This window comes from Carcharodon carcharias, chromosome 21 (genome assembly GCF_017639515.1).
Source record: "Carcharodon carcharias isolate sCarCar2 chromosome 21, sCarCar2.pri, whole genome shotgun sequence".
Classification (NCBI taxonomy): Eukaryota; Metazoa; Chordata; class Chondrichthyes; order Lamniformes; family Lamnidae; genus Carcharodon; species Carcharodon carcharias.
The window spans coordinates 33,437,773-33,460,397 of record NC_054487.1 but is presented as its reverse complement, the minus strand read 5'-3'; the positions used below and the strand labels follow the sequence as shown (position 1 = coordinate 33,460,397).

Sequence of the window (22,625 nt, the reverse complement as noted above, 5' to 3'; positions counted from 1 at the left end):
AACTCAGTATTGACTCAGAATGTAGGGAGATTAATATGGTGAGTGTGGCATTAGAAGAAGAGATCAAAAACATTGAAAGGTATTTAAGATAGAAAAGTGGGAAATAATTTATAATCTAATCAAAATTAGAGAGGATAAAACCCATGGTCTGGATGGATTGCATTTGTGCATATTAAAAGAAGTTAGGGAAGAGATAGCAATTATATTTAGGAAAGGGAACAGTGTCAAAGAACTGTCAGATAGCTAATGCGATTATTTTATTAAAAAGGGAGATAGAACAAGTCCAGGGAACAGTAGACCAATTAGCTTAATCTGATAAAGGAAAGATTTTGGAATCTTGATTAAAGATGTACTGGTAATAGAAAAACACCTAGAAACTGCAAGTATAGAAAAGAGTAGCCAACATGGACGCTTGACAAACCTTACTTGAATTCTTTGAAGAAGGAACAGAAAGGATGGACACAGGGAAGGCAATAATTACATTTTCAAAAGGCCTTCAATAACAGCAGATTCATGACTAAGCTCGAAACATGTGGAGTCAGGGATCAAACAGCAGAATGGTTAGCAAGCTGGCTTTAAAACAGATAAGTGTGTGTAGAGGTTAAAGGTAGTTACGTAGATTGGTAAATAGTGGGAAGTGGTATTCCACATGGATTGGTGCTGGACTATTGGTTTTCACCATTTAAGTAAGTGAATTGAACTCTTATCAGAGGTACAATTTCAAAATTTGCAAATGACACCAAGTTAGGCGTATAGTTAACATTGAGGAGGACTGTGATAAAATGCAGTAAAATTTGCAGAGTGGGTATGTAATTCACACAGTGTTTTATAATCTGTGATGTACTTTTGAAGTGTAGCCACTGTTGCAATATAAGAAACACGGCAGCCAATTTGCACACAGCAAGCTCATACAAAGAGCAAATAAATGAGCAGATAATCTGTTTTAGGTATTGGTTGAGGATTAACTGTTAGCCCAGGCATCAGGAGAACTTTACTGCTCTTCTTTGATTAGTGTCTTGGGATCTTTTATGTTCATCTAAGGGACAAATGGGGCCTCAATTTCATATTTCATTCAAAAGATGGCACCTCCAACAGTGCAGCATTCCCTCAATACTGTGCTGAAGTGTGAAGTGATTTATTTTGGTAGCAAGGATGAGGAGAGGCAATATAGGATAACGGGTAACAATTCTAAAGAGGATGCAGGGGTAAAGGAACCAAGGGGTAGATGTTCACAAATTATTGAAGGTGGCAGGGCAGATTGAGAGTGCAGTTAATAAAGTTTATGAGATCCTGGGCTTTATAAATATGGGTATAGAATACAAAAATAAGGAAGCTATGCTAAATCTGTATAACACACTGGTTCGGCCTCAATTAAAGTATTGCATCCAGTTCTGGAAACCACACTTTAGGAAGGATGTGAAGGCATTGGAAACGAAGCAAAAGAAAATCACAAGAATGGTTTCAGGGATAAAGCACTTCTGTTATGTGAATAGATTGGAGAAACTGAGGTTGATTTTCTTGGCGAAGAGAAGATTAAGATTTGATAGAGATGTTCAAAATGATGAGGGATCTAGATAGGATAAATAGGGAGAAACTGTTCCCATTAATGGAAGGGTTGAGAACCAGAGGACACTGGTTTAATGTGATTATTAAAAGATACAATGGCAGCAGGAGGAAAAACTTTTTTACATAGCAGGTGAATATGATCTGGAATGCATTACCAGAGAGTGTGATGGATGCTAATCACAATGAGAGGTTGTGGTGGAAGAATTAATCCAGGCTGTCTTTTGGTTCAAGCTGGTTTATTTTAAAGACAACTCCTCAATGCTACTGACTTCCAAGTAGCTTCCACGCAAAGTGTTCCAGCTGTATTTTTTTATTCCATTGGATGCGGTAATCAACGTCCATCGCTTGTTTAACTAGCAATTGTCTTTAGCAAGTTGATTGCCATGCAGTGTGATTACTTATACATTGACAATGGAAGCTTGGCCTAAATAGCCAAGTGGTTATGGTACTGGGTTTGTAACCCCCAGATCAAGAGTTCAAATCTCACAATGGCAAACTATGAAACAATGTAACTTCATCTGAAACAGATGGAAACAGGTTTACTCAAAAGAGTATCAAGAGTTCAAATCTCACAATGGCAACCTATGAAACAATGTAACTTCATCTGAAACAGATGGAAACCGGTTTGTACTCGAAAGAGTTACATTGACAGTGGAGGCAGATTCAAAAGGTAATTGAACATTTATCGGAAGAAAAATTTTACAGGGGAACGGGGAATAGGCAGGGGTATGGGACGAAGGGAGTTGAGCTTGCAGAAAGCTGGCATGGACACGACGGGCTGAATTGCCTCCTGTACTGTAACCATTCTATGATTCTCTGAAGTGTTAGCCTAGTTCATGTTCAAGTCTCTGGAGTAGGACGTGAACCCATATCTGACTCGTAGTGAGAATGCTACCAACTGAGCCACTGCTGACCCTTCAGAAATGACAATAGTTCATACCAACAAATGTAAATGCTGCATTCTGTTTTAGCTCACTGATGCCCAAATTCGCCTCTGTCTTCTGTGTGTTAGAATTCACTACAAACATAGAGGGCCAGATTTTCATCCTTAGTTGGGGAGGCAAGCCATTTCCTGACATTGCTGTCCAGACTTTTAAATGTCAGCTCACTCACCCGCTGCTTTGGCCTTCAGGTGTCGGATGCAGGCTGGAGTCAAGGCCGCTGCCTCTCAAGGCAGGCTCAAGACAGTCACAAAGGCAGGTAGATGGTGAGGCTGGCAGGTTAGAAGGCTCACCTCTGTTCACTGGGAAATCGACCTAGTTCAATTCATTGGTGGCATGCCTCTAGCCCTTACATCTCACCCGTCCATCCAGCCCCCATGCCCCCCTTCCTATATATCCTATGTTTCCTCCATCCCCTATGTCTCTTCCATGCCCCTCATATCCCCTCCACCCCTCGTGCTCCTTCTATACTCCTTCCATTAACCCTATGTCCCTTCCATGCTCCTCAGGCATCCACCATACCCAGTGTTCCAGTATCTACCATGTACAGGACAAAAGAGCCAAATCTGGCAAGCCTTTGAAATACTCCTGACAAAATAAGCAAAAATCGCTTTGAAGACCTCGTTTGAAAAAACCTGCTCATCTTGCAACTTCTAAAATGTGTCATTCAAACACAGACATTTGCAGTCTCAATGGGGCATAGAAGGGGCATGCGAGTAATGCAAGGGACGTGGGGTGGTGGAAAAATGAGGGGGCATTGGCAAGACCTTTTAAACTTACCTGCCAAAAGGTTCCTGACTCCACAGCAGGCTTCCCCCAAGGTTCACAAACTGACTTACGTGGTGGTGTTCTGACACCTTCATGAAAATAACATGGGAAGGGAAATTTGAATTTCCAGCAGGGATTTAAATAGTGAACCTGATGTCACTTTATGTGAGCATCAGTCGCGACATGCCACGATTCCCGACCAATGATAATGGCGGATGGCGGGAATCATAGGGAAAACTTTAAAATGTGGACCTGCATACCTCCAATTTTGTCCCCCCAACATGGGCTTGCTCAGCACATAGGAAGAGAAGAATTCAGCCCAGAGTGTTCTGTCCATTTTTAATGAACTAAAACCTCTGCAGCTTTATAGAATATATCAGAATTTTCTAGGCTATTTCAAACAAAAGAGCTTGTCACCAACTTGAACAAAATTGTGTTTTTTGGAAATAAATTTGTTTTGAACTGTTCTAAAAAGGAAAATCTCAGCTTAAGAAAAAGGCAAAGCTATCATTAGGACTCCCTAAAGCTTCACAAATGCGTTATATGTGAGTTGTAAAGGAATTCGGAAATCATGTGATACCTGCTACAAGTAGGTCAGGGTGGAATTACTGACAAAAGTGCTGGAAATTATTTTCCTTTGGGCTCTAATTCCACTCAGCTCTTATTAAAGTACTTTATTTTGTTCCTAATGGTATAGTAGGACTGTACTCACACGAAGATTTCAATCCCTTAGGAAAGCTCAACTCAGCATTTCAGGATTAAAATTATAAAACAAATTAAACAAATATTTTTCAAAATTAACGTTATATTTTTCAATCATTTAATTTAAGTACTCTGAATTAATGGCATAGATTTCTTCCCTCTTTTCCTCCATTTACTACATCAGATCGTGAGTGAGAGCATAGAAGGTCAAATTTTCAACTATATCCAAGCTTCCATCAATGCTGAGCTATAATTAGCCTATGAAAAATGTACAAGAGTGGCACTGACTCTCTCTCTGGGGCATCATAGCTGATATGAGTACAGGCAGCAAACAGTTGTAGGCTATTCAACCACAGTGGAATGCATTAGGCTGACTAGAGTAGCAGATCTGTCCTTGTCCAACATACACATTTTCTAGCTCTGATCATTGCAGAGTAATCATGTGCAGATTCCAATCCACACAAATCTATTTTCCTGATCCAGCACAGGGATACTTTGCTGTCAATAGCTGTCTATCCCAGGCCTGTCCAAGCTGGGATCCACTAACCTTGTGAAAACCAAAGTTTCAAGTCTGTAAAGAAAAATGATGTCCAGTAACATATTTACTTATTCAGCCATCAGGGAGTTGTGAGGGGGAAGTGGAATCTGTGTGCAAATGTATACCCCGTTATAGGTTAAATAATGTTTGGAATATAGCTCAAATGCAAGTATTGGTTAACAGTGATTTTTTAAAATTCTTTCATGGGACGTGGACATTGCTGCTAGGCCAGCATTTTTATTGTCCATCCCTAATGGCCCTTGATAAAGTGGCAGTGAGCCATTATCTTGAACAGCTGCAGTCTATTTGACGTAGATACACCCACAATGCTGTTTGGGAGGGAATTCCGGGATTTTGACCCAGTGACAGTGAAGAAATGGCGAGTTCTAAATCAAGCTAGTGTGTGGCTTGGAGGGGAACTTGAAGGTGGTGATGTTCCCATGTATCTGTTGCCCTTCTAGGTGGTAGAAGTCATGGGTTTGGAAGGTGCTGTCGAAGAAGCCTTGGTGAGTTGCTGCAATGCATCTGTAGATGATACACACTGCTGCCACTGTGCGTCAGTGGTGCAGGGAGTGGATGTCAGAGGTGGTGGATGGGGTGCCAATCAAGCCGGCTGCTTTGTCCTGGATGGTGTCGAGCTTCCTGAGTGTTGATGGAGTTGCACTCATCCAGGCAAGTGGAGAATATTCCATCACACTCCTGACTTGTGCCTTGTAGATGGTGGACAGGCTTTGGGGAGTCAGCAGATGAGTTATTCGTGGCAGAATTCCCAGACTCTGACCTGCTCTTATAGTCACAATTTTTGTATGGCTAGTCCAGTTCAGTTTCTGGTCAACGATGATGCCCAGGATGTTGATAATGGGGGATTCAGCAATGGTAATGCCATTGATGAATTTCAAGGGGAGATGGTTAGATTCTCTCTTGTTGGAGATGGTCATTGCTTGGCACTTGTGTGGCACAAATGTTACTTGCTACTTATTAGCCCAAACCTGAATGTTGTCTAGGTATTGTTGCATATGGGCACAGTATCTGAGGAGTTGCAAATGATGCCAAACATGATGCAATCATCAGCAAACATCCCTGCTTCTGACCTTACGATGGAAGGAAGGTCATTGATGAAGTAGCTAAAGATGGTTGGACCTAGGACACTATCCTGAGGAACTCCTGCAGTGATGTCCTGGGACTGAGATGATTGACCTCCAACAACCATAGCCATCTTCCTTTGTGCTAGGTATGACTCCAACCAGTGGAGAGTTTTCCCTGATTCCCATTGACTCCAGTTTTGCCAGGGCTCTGTGTTGCCACACTCGGTCAAATGTAGCCTTGATGTCAAGGGCAGTCAGTCTCACCTCACCCATTCAATTCAGCTGTTTTGTCCATGTTGAACCAAGGCTGAGGTCAGGAGCTGAGTAGCCCTGGCGGAACCCAAACTGAGTGTCAGTGAGCAGGTTATTTCTGAGGAAATGCCACTTGATAGCACTGTCGGCAACACCTTCCATCACTTTGCTGATGATTGAGAGTAGACTGATAGGGCGATAATGTCTGGGTTGGATTTGTCCTGCTTTTTGTGTACAGGCCATACCTGAGAAATTTTCCACATAGCCAGGTGGATCCAGTGTTATAGCTGTATTGGAACAGCTTGGCTACAAGCGCAGTCAATTCTGGAGCAGTACTTTATGATGAAACAATATTTGTGATGCAGTTACAATAGGCATATTTACCCCATTCTTAGGTTTTTGTGTGAAAGTTCTGTAACTGGGAATTTTTAAGTAGATTGCAGTTTTTAAGTAGAGTACAGGCATGCACTAAAACCCTAAGCTTATTATACTTTTCTGTCTTCAACTTAGCTAAAACTGTTACTGATAATTTAAACCTACTGGTATTTGTATTGAATCTGATTGAAGACTTGAACCATTTATTGCTCAAGGGGTAGTTAAAGCAAGGGTAAATGGGGTCTGTCGTGTTGTACCTGGAGTATTATTGATTGTCTTGAGCACAGCCTCAAAGTCACACGTATAGCTTTTAAGAACACTTTTTTTTTCTGGTTTGCACTCGCCAGCCACTTTTAAAGAGTAAAAATTTACAAATCATGGAAGTCCGAAAGAAAAACAGAAAATAGTGGAAATATATAGCAAAACCATCAACATAAGTGTATAGTTAATATACAGTTATATTATCCCCAATGTATTATGATCATATTGTGACCTTCAGTGTTCCCTCAGACGTAAAACATCGTAGGCCAAAAATTACCAAATGGATCAACCAGAAAGCATCATATGTTATCCCATAGGTGTCACAGTCATAGATTATGTTGAAAATTGCCTTATTTATAAGTGTGAATTGTGAAATAGGCATATATGGCCCAGCTCATTTCACTCTGTTAGTTTGAAATGAAACAAAAAGCATGGTTAATGGAAGGAAGCCTTTGATTCCCTTTTGAACTTAGAAGTAAAATGGATAAAGGTCTTGCTGGGCTTACTTAATCAGGATGGATGGTATGGGGTAGTCCTCATCATTAAGTTATTTAAATAATTGATAAAGTGAAAAAATAATATGGCAGAAAGATGAAAAATGATGCTTAAAAAAGGGTTGTTTTTTAATAAATCTGCTCCATACATTGCGATACTGCCTCTTTCTGCTAACAGCCTAAAATTGGTTAAGGGTTCATCTCAATTTAATTCAAAATGAAACTAATCTGAATATAGAGCAGTGAATATGCTCATACAATAACTTTGCAACATACTTCAAGGGCAGAATTTTCTGCCTGTCTGGTGGGCCGTGTGGGAGCAGGCATGGGCAGGCGCGGACCCGATTGCGATCAGGTCCACGCTGCCATTTTACGCAGGCAGGCCAATTAAGGCCTGCCCAGCGTGAATCGCAGCTCTCGAGGACAGCAGGAGTGTGCGGGCAGCGGCAGGACTGCTATGACCGCCGGGTCCAATGGCGACCTGGCGGCCTGTTTAAAAGTGTTCCTGCAGCCTTGCAAAGGCTGTCAAACATGACCAGCAGAAGGGCTCCCCAGAGTGCTGCTGGTTAGCAGGCCAGGCAGGAGGGTAGGGCAGGGCGCCACTGTACCCCTTGTTTCGCAGACGATTGCCTTGCTGCCCTCCTCATGGAGGTAGCAGTATGGCGGGAGGTCCTCGTTCCGAGGGACGGGAGGAGGAGGCCCCCCCAACGCAACCAAATGTGCCTGGGAGGAGGTGGCAGAGGTGGTGAGCTCCCACGATGTGGTGCGGCGTATCTGGATCCAGTGACATAAGCGCTTTAACGACCTGTTGCGCCAAGGAAGGGTGACTACCATGTTGGCATCCCCCCCCCCACCCCCCACCGCACCATGCACATTGACATTGGCTCACGTGAACTAATCAAATATCCTTGTTCTTCCTTTCAGCATCAGCAGATTAGGGCTGGGAGGAGGAGGCACAGGGGTCCCCTCTCACACCTGAGGGTCCTGAAGTCTCTGACCCATCAGTGTCACATCATCTCTGCCAGGCAGGCACCAGCGCAGATACTAGCACCTCGGTGGGAATTAGATCATCAGCTAGTATCCCAGAGCACAGCGGTGAGGGTACCACAGTTGCTGGAGGAGCTGGTGGAGACAGAAGGTGCCCATGGCACCAAGGGACCAGGCACATGCTCAGTCGGTGGCTGATGATGTGCCTTTGGAACTGTCCATGAGGCAGCAAATGCTGGAAGTTCAGCAGGGTGAGCAGGAGCATCTGGTGGAGATACATAAAGCTATGCTTGGCTTGGTCTCCATGATGGAGGTGCCCATGCGGATCATTGCCAATGCAATCAGTCTCATGGCTGAGCGCCATGCTTTCTCCTTGGCGAGAGTGGCAACTCTTGTGGAGAGGCTCCTCCAGGAGACCAATCAGGGCTTACTGGGGATGCGTGCAGACCAGCAAGCCCTCACATCAGCATTTACCTCAGCTGGTCAATGCCAGTGTGGGAGATGGTCTGGGCACCAAGTTTCCCAGCTCAGTGCCCATCCATCTACGGCGAGCAGGGAGGTCTGAAGCGACCTCATGTTGGCACAGGAACTGCCTGTTGTCTCTGTGGGCTCCTCTCAGGGCATTCTGGGTGAGGGCAGCAGCTCCTCCACCCTTCTGCCAGTGACCGTTGCATCCGTTGAGACTGTGATGACTGGGGAGATGCCAGCTGTGGAACTGGCTGCTCTCTCCCAGGCGGGGCAATCGAAGGCTCCACGAGCCAGAGGATGCCTGCCAAGGCCATTGAGGCCAACAGGACAGCACAGTGAGCAGGCTGTCTCAGATGCCAGTGCCAGTGCAGGGACAGCACCTAGACATAGCACCCAAAAGCGTACATTTAAGGCACCTTAGGCACTCCACGGGTTTCTCACTGGTGCTTTTGTGTTGCCCTGCCATGAGGTCATGATTAGTTGGTGTGCTGTAATACCTTTGTCATTTTGCTTCCTTAAGAATATTTTGTTATATCGTTAAATTTAGAGGCTGAGGGTGCCTCTTTTCTTCTGCAGATGGATGGTTACCCATGATGTTATGAGTGATTTTTGTCGCATTGAGCTTTATTGACAAGACCCTTAGTTAATGTTCCCATACAGGCAGATTTAGCACTCAGGTATTGCATATGGAGCCTGCAGCACAATCTTTTGTTGAAGGCCCATCTGTGGTGTTCTAGCTGAAGACTCGTTGGATTAAAGCTCTCCAGGTGTCCCTACCTCCCTGGAGTATGCCTGGGTCAGCATCTACCCCCTCAGCATTTCCCTGTGTGTGCTCATCCTCGGACTCACTGCTGGACTCGTTGTGTGCAGCCATAGCAACTCATCCACAGCATCGCCTCTTTCCAGCGCAGGATTGTGGAGAGTGCAGAATGCAACCACCAACAATGACACACGATCTGGGGAGGTTACTGGAGTGCTCCCCCTGAATGGTCCAGGCATAGGAAGCACATCTTGAGAAGACCGATGGTTCTCTCCACCACAGCCCTTGTGGAGCCCTGGCTCCTATTGTACCGCTGCACAGCTTCTGTTCTTGGATGGTGGAGAGGTGTCATGAGCCACCTTCTGAGGGGATAGCCCTTGTCACTCAGCAGCCAACCATCCAGCCGAGCCGAAGCACTGAAGAGTGTCTGGGAGCTGCCAGGGTACCTTGCACAAACTTGCAGAATCAGCGTCCTGTGGTCACACACTATCTGCACGTTCATGGAGTGGAAGCCCTTCCTGTTGACGAAGTTACTGGGCTCACCTGCTGGCACCTTGATGGCCACATGTGTACAGTCTATTGCACCCTGGATGCAGGGGAAGCCAGCAATGGCCGCGAGCCTCTGGCTCACTGTGTCTGGCTGGCCTCATCCCAGTGGTAGTGGATGAAGGTCAATGCACGCCTGAACAGAGTGTCTGTAACCTGCTTGACACAAGTGTGAACAGCTGATTGGGAGACACCGCAAAGATCACCCGACTGAGCCCTGGAAAGTGCCAGAGGCATAGAAGTTGAGGGCAGCTGTGACCTTTAGAGCCACTGGCATGAGGTGCCCACCCACACAGTTAGCGGAGATCTCAGGGCCAATCATCTGACAGATATAGCTGACTGTCTCCCTTGGGAGACGGAGCCTCCTTTGGCACTGCACCTCAGACATATTGAGGTAGCTACTTTGCCGCCTGTAAACCCTGGCAGCAGGATAGTGGCATTTTCTGTGGCCCCTTCCGCCTTGGACTTCTGTTGACTCTGCACGCCTTGTGCCTGCGCCTGGCCTCCCAAAGGTGGCTCCCCTGGAGGCTGATTGTGCACTCCTGGCCTCCTCCCCCTTCTGGCCCTCCCTTCTCAGAGTGAGGTGCCTCCAGTGGAGAGTACAACTCCTATTACCAGGCTAAAGCAAGGCTTCCTGAAACTGTAGAGTGGCTGACCTGAAGGTTGTGAGTCCAGGCCAAGCAGCTGGTATGAGTTTTGAAGTATTTCTGCTCACACAAGCAAGTATCAGTAACTTTCAAAATTAAATATCTGATTGATCACATTCACGATCCCACTGACCCCTCTTATCCCGCCTGTGGATGAGGGTTTATATAAATGTGTCCTACCCGCCTGCCTGTTGCGTCTGTGTGACGTCCTGAAGATCACACGGGTCCTGAAAAATTGCCATCAGTTGGTGCCTCAAGGCACCATTAATTAATGGTGGACAATATAATGGACAAACTCCTATACTGCTCAATACAATACTGAGTAATTGATTATATTATTGAAGCACAGTTTTTCATTATTGTTCTCATCTTTGGCATACTGGCTGCTGATCTTTTTTTATCCATTGTACTGCAAGCCAGGTGGAAATCCCAATTATTTCGGAGATCGTTGCATGCCCGCCCACCGAAATATCGCGATGGTGCACAGTGATGTCGGGACGCTCGCCTGATGTCACCGCGCGTCATTTTACGCGTCAGCATGCGGAGCCCACCCCCCGCATGCTGACGGGAAAATCCTGCCCACAGATTCTTCACCAAAAAGCATCTATATTACTCTGGTGTTGTGTTAGTGCTGCTGCCAATTGAAACACAGGGGTCTCACAGCAGGCAGCAACATAACAACTTGCATTTGTATTTTCACTTTTAGCATCGTAAAACATCAGTGAGTGCTTCACAAAGACCTCATCAAAAAAAGTTTCACTTGTTAAATTTACTAAGGCTGGTGTTTGGAAAGATTCAGTAAAAATGGATCACACCGGCGACTGACTAGTCTTTGTGAATTTGGCAAGTTTAATTTGGTATTGTTGCCAGCTTCACTGGACCAGTGTATTGGCAGCTGCTGTCACCAACATGGCAACAGTACAATGTTAGAATAAACATAGATTTCCATGTGTGCGCACAAGCTCCTATATCTAGCTTAACATTCTATAGGTAAACTGAAATCATGTTAAATGTGAAAAATGAAAAATTGCTTTTAAAATATAATTTCTCTTTTCATTAGTAGAATTAGCTCTTATATAGCACGTAGTTTACAGAAGCTAACAAATGTACATTGATGCAAAAGAATAGGTGGGACATTTTGGGAATAATTGGGATTTCCACCTAGCTTATATCGCAATGGATGAAAAAAATATCAGCAGCCAGTATGCCAAAGACGAGAATAATAATGAAAAACTGTGCTTCAATAATATAATCAATTATTCAGTATTGTATTGAGCAGTATAGGAGTTTGTCCATTATATTGTCCAGCATTATCAATGCAAAAAGCCACTGTTTAAGAGTCCAGATCAGCCACTAATTTGCTTTTGTGACTTATATGAAGAGACGTAATTATTTATGTGCAATGATAATGCTGCAGTTTTTCTGAATTGTTCTGATTGTGGTCAGGGCCTCTCTTTGCTCTGTGCTGCTATGAGTTAAGTTGAGGAAGGAAAGAAGAAATTTTTCTTTCTCTTTCGCAACACTTCCTCTTCAATTTTAACTCTATATGGTGGATTTTATTTCAGTGAGCTTCAAAGTAAACCCTAGTTTGCAAATATAATGTACGTGTATTCAACTAAAATATGCCGTGTTTCCTTCATCAACATTTAATATTGTGGCATAAATATGATCTGCAACTAGATAGTGGTTACTCCCTGTAAAAGTAAGATTCTGTTAGTGTTTGAGTACATGATTTTCCTTTGGCTTACATGACTGCAATCACTGATTTTTATTTTTCAGTGGACAACTGTTGTGGTAACAAGACTCGAGATTTCTAACACTGTAGTTAGATTGGATTGTGCTGATGTCTCTATTGACTGAGTCTGTAATTCATAGTAGATGGCCCACAGAGTGTTGATGGTGGGAGTCTCAGTGATGATAATGTCCTTGAATGTCAAGGGGAAGTGATTAGGTTCTGGCTTGTTTGAGATGGTCATTGCTTGGCACTTATGTGGTATGAATTTTACTTGCCGCTTACCAGCCCAAGAATGGATGTTGTTCTGCATGAAGACATGGACTGATTCATATTCTAAGGAATTGTGACTGGAAGTAGACATTCTGCAATCATCAACAAATGACCTCTCTTCTGACCTTATGATGGAGAAAAGTCATTGTTAAAGCAGACAAACATAGTTGGGCCTTGGACATTGCCCTGAGGAATTCCTGGTGTCAGATATGACTCCAGCTACTGGAGTTTACCCTCTGATCGTCACAATAATACCCTTTATTTTGTGAAAGGGAAATCATGTTTGACCTATTTATTGGAATTCTATGAAGTAACATGTGCTGTGGACAAAGGGGAGCCAGTTAATGTACTGTACTTAGATTTCCAGAAGGCATTTGATAAGATGCCAGATCAAAGGTTATTGTGGAAAGTAAAAGCTCATGGTATAGGGAGTAAATGTTGGCGTGGATAGAAGATTGGCTAGCTAACAGGAAACAAAGAGTAGACATGAATGGGCCTTTTTCTGGTAGGCAGGGTGTGATGAGTGGTGTGCCACAGGGATCAGTGTTGGGGTCTCAACATTTTACTATTTATATAAATGACTTGGATGAAGAGAATAAAGGTATGGTTGCAAAATTTGCTGATGGCACAAGGATAGCTAGGAAAGTAAGTTGTAAAGAGGGACATAAGGAGGCTACAAAGGGATATGGACAGACTGTGATTGGGGAATGATCTGGCAAATGGAGTATAATGTGGGAAAATGTAGAATTGTCCATTTTGAGATGAAGAATAAAAAAGAAGCATATTATCTAAATGTGAGAGATTGCAGAGCTCTGAGATGCAGAGGGATCTGGGTGTCATAGTGCATGAATCATAAAAGATTGGTATGTAGGTACAGCAATTAATTAGGAAAGCTAATAGAATGTTATTGTTTATTGTGGTGGAAGCAGAGTATTTGAATATTTTTAAGGCAGAGGTAGATAGATTCTTGATAAGCAAGGAGGTGAAAGGTTATCAGGGTAGGTGGGAATGTGGGGTTGAGGTTACAATCAGATTAACCATGACCTTATTGAATGGTGGAGCAGGCTTGAGGGCCCAAGTGACCTACTCCTGCTCCTAACTCGTATGCTTGTATGTTTATGATCCAAACCAGACATTAACTTCTTTAACATATGTACACCCCTATCCTTCTCCAATTTCTTCAAAAGCAGACTGAGAAAACATTTGGTTCTAAATTTTTCAGGTGGTGGGTAGGGGCGGTTGTGGAGCCAATTGCCTCCCGTGATTGGATCCGTGCCGCTGTTTTACACAGGCAGGCCAACTAAGGGCCATCCAGCATAAGACATGAGCAGTAGCGCTCAGTGCTACCTGTGCGGGCGGGGAGAGGAGGGAGAGTCAGGGCCAGCGCTCTTTCACGCACGCACGCAAAAGAGACCTTCAATCTCCCTGAGGCAGCTCTGTGCCTCAGGGAGATTGAAGGGCTTATCAAATTATTAAATAAAAGGTTTAAAAATGTATTTAAACATGATCCCTGATGTGACTGTCACATGAGATGGGACATGTTTTTATATTTATGAAAATTTTTTCATGTATTTAGTAAAAGCTTTAGGAACCTCATCCCGCTCGTGGATGAGGCTTCCTAAAAAGCGCGAAGGCCGCTTGGGCTTTTCGCCTGCCCATTAATCTTAAAGTTGGACGGGCAGCGTTAACAGTTACAATAATCACTTGTTAATGGCCTTAATAGGCCATTTACATGGTGGGTGGGCTGCCAACTCTGGCGCGTGCCCGCCAAACGAAATACCTTGGGACTGCGTGATGATGTCAGGACACATGCCCAAAGTCATCGTGCATCATTTTACGTGTCAGGCCCGCCCTCGCATGCCGACTGAAAAATCCTGACCTTGGTAAAACAATGTCACATGTAAATCACTAAATTGCTTTATTTCAGATCAACAGTTACGAATGGACTCAATTTAATCAGGACAAGTTGTCCTCATCCAATAGTACAAAATAATGAGCATATTATTGGCTCATCCATGACTCTGAACTACCCTCCTGCATTCTCAACTTCCTGTTTGTAAAGCTGACTGTCACTGAGTGTTTTTGTCACATTTTATATCCCTGTGCTGACAGTCAGAAGGAAGGGTTGCCACACCATCCCTCCTGGACGCCTGGGTACAGAGTTCTCAGTACAAAAAGGACTAATGCATTCCTCAATGTTAATATTCTTTAGAGAAAGCAAATTCTTTGCCATACTATTAGCATATCAACCAACTTTTATCATATTTATTTAAGCTGCGTGAATACTCTTTACTTTAAAAATCTGGAATCTGAAGATTGTTATTCTTTCAAAACTCCAAATATATGACAGACACCTACATGAGATATGTGTCCTCAGTTCAAAGGAGAATTATAGCTTTCAGACAAGTGAGTTATATGCAACTCCCGTTTAAAAGGCTACACATTTGGCAAATTGTGAAACAAATAGTTGTGGAGAAATGGCATTTTCATGTGGTTCAGCTGGTGAAATATTTTAGTGGTTTCCTAAAATGTAATTAACATTTTTACATTCAGTCATATGGCATCATGGAAAGGAGAAGGAATGTCAAGTCAAATGTGACGTGCTCCTCCACCTCCTACAAGATTGAGGCCTAGAAATTTGATTTGGGTGACAAGACATCCCAGTTTTGTTGGAACAGTCCTGGTTTTTCACTAATAAAAACCCAGTGTTCTGACAGTTTTCTCCAAATTGTTCAAATGTCCCGGTTTTCAGCTCCCCTCTTTCCTCTTCCCTTTAACCTGCCCCTTGCGTGAAAAGGCAGAAAAAGAGACGTCCAGAGCATGCACTGTGCCTGAAACAAGTATTAGGCCCTTTGCACGATTTTGCTGCCCTGTATGTAGTGGGCTCAGGCTGGCTACATTTAGGAAAGCATGGTCTACATGCAGCCTAAACAACAGTCTTTGTAGGGGCAGCTGGAAACTGCCAAAAAAAGGTGTTTTTTGCTTAAATATGCTTCTTAAATGTGGAGCTGGGATGAGCAGTGTTGAACACTTGCCACACCATCTCCTGAAAGAACGGGTCTCCCTCATGTTCTGTTGAATTTTAGGGCAGGACCTACTTAACAATTTTTGTCTCTGTTTCCTGGCTGCAGCCAGCTAGATCGAGAGGCTGACTGTTGGGCGGGTATGCCTTTGACACCAGGTCACAGCTGGGGATGGGGGTGGGGGTGGGGGGGAGGTCAGGTAGGGGTGGTGGAGAGGAGCAGAAGGGTTGGGGGTGAGAGATTGGAGGCTACTATCAGGAAAACTCACGAGTGTCCGGGGCAGAGACACCCAAGGGGTTTGAGGGAATTGGATGAATTGGGAAAAATCAGTGGCCACAGGCTGAAGCCCATAGAGGAGGGAGGGATCGGAAAGACTGAGGGTGGGAGGAGATCAGACGGCTAACCCAATGAAGATTGTGGCTTGGGGAAATATTGTGGCTCAGGAATGGGGGTTGGTGGGTGATTGGTTAGTGTGGCATGGGGAAATAGGGTGGTGGTTGAGTGGTCAGGTGAAGTACTCCTCCACCTCCTAGCCTCCCAGCTTACAAGTAGTGCTGGAAAGACTGGATCCAACTATCCTCAAGTCCTGTCAGACGCCAGGTTTCCTGAGGCATCAGGAAATCAGCCTAAAATTTTAAATGGAGGTAAAATATGGGACATGTAATCATAGTGAAACGTTTAAATGAGCGGACCATCTCCTGAGAGCAGGTTATCACTCATACCCCACCCCTTCTTCATTAAAATTTGTTGTCAGATTTGAAGCAAGTTGGATTTGAGTTTGAGATTTTTACATTTTAACATCCTACCCAACTCAAATGCATTCATTTTTGGTGGTTAAAATCACCCTCGTTAACTCTGTTTCTCACTCCATGGATGCTGCCTGAACTACCAAGTATTTCTATCAATTTTTGTTATTAGTTCAGATTTCCAGCATCCATAGTATTTCGCTGTTGTTGCAGTTAAATATTGTTTTTAGAGACAGTTTTTATCATTGATGCAAGCAGGAAACAGCAGCGAGTGTGCAGCATTGGGCTGAATTTCCCCCCCCACCCTGTTGTGGGGGGGTTGTGCAGGAGCGAGTGGGAGCCGCCTGGGCGCTTCACCTGCCTGCCAACCTTAAGGTTGGATGGGCTGCATTCTTAACCGCTTTAATTACTTTGTTAATGGCCTTAATTGGCCTTTGACAGTTCGGCGGACGCGCAGCCACATTGTCTGTTCGGCGGGTGCACAGCCAATCTAAATGATGCGCAGTGAGGTCAGGACATCTGCCTGACATTACCTCACGTCATTTTATGCGTTGGCAAACGGGCCCCGCCCCCCACTCACTGACTGGAAAATTCTTCCCATTATGTAACAATGCACTTTGATAAATAAAAATAATTGTTGTTTGTTCAGATTTTTTTTAAATGCACATATTTATAGCCTACAGATTTTTCCAGATTCAGCAGCTAGTAATCAATTTCATGAATGGACTACCAGACAAGTACAAACTTACAAGTATTGGATGCTGCTGTGTATATGAGCAAAGATATATGGCAGAATTTTATGGTCTCAATTTTAAGGCTGGCCAGAGGGGTTCAGGGGCAAAGGGTCACCCTGCTTGGACTTGGATAGGACATGGGGGAGCACTTCCCTCACGGGCCCTTTCTACATCCGGTGCTCCCCCCTTTCCCAAGGTCTGCCCTCGTGGGTGCAACCTGCCCACCTGGCCTCTCCATCATGACCCCCTGTCCCCATGCCCCACAGATGCCACTTACCTGGCCCTGGACTCCGGAACTGAGAATCTGGGACTGTTTGTAATCTCAGTCCTGGTCACTGCTGGTGCTGCTACTGGTGGACTACAGAGCTGCTGGACAATCAGATTGGCCTAAAAGGAATGTCTGAGCTGTGCCTGGAAAGGGGTGGAGTGCTTAACTGTGCAGTCCCAGGATTGTCCTCCTCTGAGGTCTGTTATTCTGCAGGAGTCTCTTAGTGTTGAGAAAGCCCTAGTTTGCATTATTTTTAATGGACCCATCAGCTGCAATATGATATCAATGATTAAAATTTGTTTCTTTGTTAAACCATCGTTGCTGTAATGGAATAAGTTCAGTCCCTTTTCAAGAACTTTTACATTGTAATTTATTATTTAAATTAGAAGTGATGCCAAAGCACAATTTCTTTTTTCTTTAAATAAGTGTAAGCCATGAGGCTTTATTTTGAGATTCCTTTATACCTTTGTCTGTGGTACTGCTGTGGCCTGTGCTCCTTGGAGCATTGAATGGCTATGAGGTTGCTGTGATCAACAGGAATGTGTTCTTCACCAGCTCTTACGGTGGTGAGGCAAGAAATCCTGTCATCCAACAGATCCTGCCCCATAAGGGCATTCCAATAGACAAAATATGGCCTAACTAACAGAGGAGATTGTGCATTATATGTCAATGATAGTATCTGTACTTGTTTGAAACTCAGAAGAACCCAATGACGAGTTTCGGTTTGTTTGGCAGTACAGATTTCAAATAGAAATTGTAATTTCACATAACTTCTAAATCACAATTCATTTATCAATGAGTATTGAGGATTTGCTGGAACTGGTATGTTGCAACTATTTTCTGCTTTAGTGGATTATGTTATTATGGTGGAAGTTGTTTACATACGAAAATATTGTTCCAAAGAAAATCCAACAGAATAGCGAGAAACAAAAAAAAAGTGTTCAAGAAGGTTATGGCTCTAGCTGCCTGTTTGTCTTTCGCAGTCTTGCCTATCACTGGGTGTCCCTGGAGAGGGAGCAGGCACATGCACACCGTTGCACTTGAAGCTTTCCATGACCAGGAGGCAATGCAAGGATTGCAGGTTTTTATGGGCACCAGAAAACAGTGCCAAAAGCTTGCGAGCAAGGTAACTTGCTGTGTTCCCCATTTGTCAGACTTTTTCTTCAGCCTTCAGCTCCAAAAAAAACTTTGCATCACAATTTGCTGGAAGTGTAAGCTGACAATACTGCAGTGAGGTCAGTGGGAAATGTGAGACCTTGGTGAATGATAGGCTGTTGGTCCTATCTCCTTAACCAAATTTAGGGATAGAGAAAGAAATAAGGAGAAGGAAACAGGATTAATTAAAGTGTAATTAGATACCGGAAGAGAGAAAAAGAGATGGAAATAAACATTAGATTAAGGAAGAGTAAGCAAAATACTTAATTAAATTTTTTAAATCTCTGGGAACAATTTACTACCTGCAAGAATGAGACCACAGTTATAGTTGTTTCCTTTCTGGGTCGGAGAGATTAAGTGGTATACCAGGAATATAGGCCATAAACTTACCTATGTCAGGCAGGCGGGGCCCGGCGCGGAGCCGATCGCCACCTGTGATTGGCTGTGCACCGCCATTTTATGTGGGTGGACCAATTAAGGCCGCTCAGCGCTACCTGTGCGGGTGGGGGGGGGGGGGGGGGAGAGTCGGAGCCTGTGGTCTTTCGCACATGCACGGAGCTGCCTCAGAGAGATTAAGTTGATTAAAAAATTTTGTTAAAAATAAAGTACAAAATTATTTAAACATGCCCCCTCGTGTGACTGTCACATATACTGGGACATATTTTTATATTTAGGAAAATGTTTTCATTTAATAATTAAAAGCTTTAGGAAACCCCATCCCGCTCATGGATGAAGTTTCCTAAAAAACGCAAAGGACGCTTGAGCTCTTCGCCTGCCTGCCAACCTTAAGATTGGACGGGCAGCGTTGGAAACAACTTTAATTGGTTTTTTAACGGCTTTAATAGGCCGTTGATAGTTCGGTGCACCTCTTCCTCACCACTAATTGCTACATTTTTACACATTAATAATGATACTTGCATTTAACTGAGTTTTCCCAGCATGTTCTGAGCCAATATTATAATTTAGATGTGTTCAACTTTGTTTTATTTAAAGCTACTAAAGGAAAAATAATTAGAAGAAAAAAGCTCCTATTGTTGCCTAAGTCCCTCAGCTGCAATGTTAATCTTTTGTTTGGGTGTCCTTTGATGGGGGTGGGGTTGACATTTCTGATGTGTCAAAATGGTAAATAAGAAACTATTACACTAGTTTATGGGCAGAATTTTCCCGCCATTGGTGGGGCGGGGGGGGGGGGAGTTCAGGAGTGGGCGTGCCTCCGATGGGGACAGCCGCCATTTTACATGGGTGGGCCAATTAAAGCCCCCCTGGTATGACGTCCGCAGGGAAGTGCTATGCGCTCCTTGTGTGGGCGGGGGTATTCCCTGAGCTGCGAGTGCGCTTTTTCGTGCATGTGCATGAAAGAGCACACCCATCTCCCTGAGACTAGGTGCTGCCTCAGAGATATCGGCTCCATAATAAAAAATCTTAAAAACAGAAAAAAAAATTTCCCTGACATGTCCCGTCTTGTGATACTGTCACATGAGTTGGGACATGTCCATCACTTTTAAATACACTTTTACTAAATTTTTAAGAACCTACATTAAACCTCACCCCACCCATGGATGAGGTTTCATGCTTTTTCCAATGCCCACTAGGCCAACAGGGCTTCCGGCCTGACCGCCAACCTTAAGGTTGGTCGGGCAGGTCCACTAATTACATTAATTACTTTGTCAATGGCCTCAATTGGCCATATACAGGTCAGCAGGTGCACAGCTGATTCGGCTGAGCCCCCGCCAACCTGAAAATTGAAATGAGGCGCGGTGACGTTGGGAGTTCTGCCCAACATCATCCCGCATCATTTTACATGTCAGCAAGTGGGCCCCACCCCTCACTCGCTGACCGGGAAATCCTGGCCTATAGTTCAAATTCTTTTGGCAAGACAATGATGGGTCCTATAAAGAATAATGAATCATGACTTTGTAGTTACTAATGTTAAAGACTGCAATTCAATGCCTAACCATTAGAAGAGGTTGCAGCCATCCAGTAATTACATTACAGATATGTGGCTGAAATGATAAGTGACAAGGTAAGACCTGAGGTTGACAGGATAGTAAGCAATCAATTATATTATCAGGAAAGGGGGTATGATGGGAAGATGCAGTTACCTTACAGTGCAGTAGTAATGCCACAAAATTAGACATTTCTACCTGAAAATGTTCTCACAATTCTCTTTACTGTGTTGACCACAAAAGTCAACTTGTTTAAGCTTCCAAATAGAAAAAAAATCACTCTGACTGTGTAGCTCAAGCTAAAATGACTAACTATTTATTACAAGAGAGAATATGCATAGAAACAAGTCAGATCAGCAGGTAAAAATATCACTACAGTGCATAATTGTCACTGGAACATTAAACTGTTTCCAAAATAAAATTGAGGTCTTATCATTCTTATTTTGTGATGATTTATTTTAACTTGAGAAATGAATTTTCCTAACGGCATCTACCTTATTCTGTATAACAGTACCTGGTTATAAGTTGTAACTAACATGTGGAAGAGTTATTTCCAGGGACAGAAGTAGAGGACAGTGGGGTTGGAAGAGGAATGGAATATGAATGGTGTAGGACACAAGGAAGTGATTAGTTGTCACCTTGCCTGTGATTGGCACAATGGTAATAGAGAGACCGCATGAGAAGAGGTGCCACATATATAGGTTAGTGGGTTGATATGAAAAGAGCACTTAAGAGAGGACACAAGAACTCAGAGGCAAGAGGACTAGGTAAGATGAGATGGAGGTTGAAGTCACTGAGGATGAGATGTTGATTGGTGCAGAGGTTGGGGAGATCTCTTGGTAAAAAACAAGGAATGGGACATGGGCAGGTGGTGCAGAACAGTATTTTAAAGGAGAGATAAGAAGGGTGGAGCAAGTAGAGATGCTCAAAGGAGGGGAAGATGCAAGAGAAGTAGAGGGACAGCCCAAGATGAAATTGACAACAAAGGCCACAGCAACACCACAGACAAAGGTATAAAGGAATCTCAAAATAAAGCCTCATGGCTTACACTTTTTTTTTAATTGTGCTTTGGCATCACTTCTAATTCAAATAATAAATTACAATGTAAAAGTTCTTGAAAAGGGACTGACTTTATTCCATAACAGCAATGATGGTTTAACATAAAAACAAATCTGAATCATTGATATCATATTGCTGCCGATGAGTCCATTAAAAATAATGCAAACTAGGGCTTTTTCAACACTTAGAGACTCCTGCAGAATAACAGACCTCAGAGGAGGACAATCCTGGGACTGCACAGTTAAGTACTCCACCCCTTCCCAGGCACAGCTCAAACATTGGCTTTCCTTTTAGGCTTAATAGTGAAATAAAGGACACAGTGAAACATTCAGCACCAGTGGGCAGCAATAGCTAATGGTGGCAGTGTCAGTCCAGGCAGGGCCCTCTTCCAGCTCTACTGTTGATAACAGAGATAAGCACATTGAGATCCCAGCCATGAGAAGCAAACCTCAGACAAACAGCTGTATGAGTTGTTGGAAGCTGTGCCAAAGGGGTTCAGTGCTATCGATTAGTGTGCAGAGGAGTCCATGTTCATCCTCTTGAATGGCATCACCACTCTGTAATTAACTCAGATAGTTTGGGCATCTGCTGGGACAGTGCATCTGAGCTCTCAGAACTGGAATTCATGCCAGCACACTTTTCAGATTTGGTGAAATCTGAAACAGTTGCCATACAAAGACTGGGCGCCACAAGATCACAAGAATTAAGAGCAGGATTAGGCCATTCAGCCCCTCGAGTATGCTCCAGCATTCAATAACACCATGGTTGATCTGATTGTGGCCTTAACTCCACTTTCCTGCCAGCCCCCCATAGCCTTTCACTCCCTTGTCAATCAAAAATCTATTTAACTCAGCCTTGAATATATTTATTGACCCAGCCCCCACTGCTCTCTGGGGAAGAAAATTCCATAGAAGAACAACTCTCAGAGAGAGAAAAAAAATTCTTAAATGGGAGAGCTTTAATTTTTAAACAGTATCCCTTTGTTTTCAACTCCCCAACAAGAGGAAATGTCCTCTCAGTATCCACCCTGTCAAATTCTTTCAGGAGCTTGTGTTTCAATAAGATCACCTCTCATTGTTCTAAACTCCAAAGGATACAGGCCCAACTGCTCAACATTTCCTCATAAGATAACCCCTTTATCCTAGGATTCAGTCAAGTGCACCTTCTCTGAAGTGCTCCTAATGCATTCTAACCTTTCTCAAGTAAGGAGACCAAAACTGTACCCAGTACCCCAGGCGTGGTCTCACTAAGATCCTGTACAGCTGTAGTAACACTTCCCTACTTTATACTCGATTCCCC

General features: G+C 43.7%; 1 protein-coding gene across 4 annotated transcripts in view; it reads left to right on the top strand.

Annotated features, from left to right (window-relative positions):
• The window catches only part of LOC121293108 (FYVE, RhoGEF and PH domain-containing protein 4-like), a 335,511-nt gene that overhangs the window by 201,053 nt on the left and 111,833 nt on the right, over window positions 1-22,625 (top strand). The gene's annotated exons all lie outside the window — the stretch shown is intronic.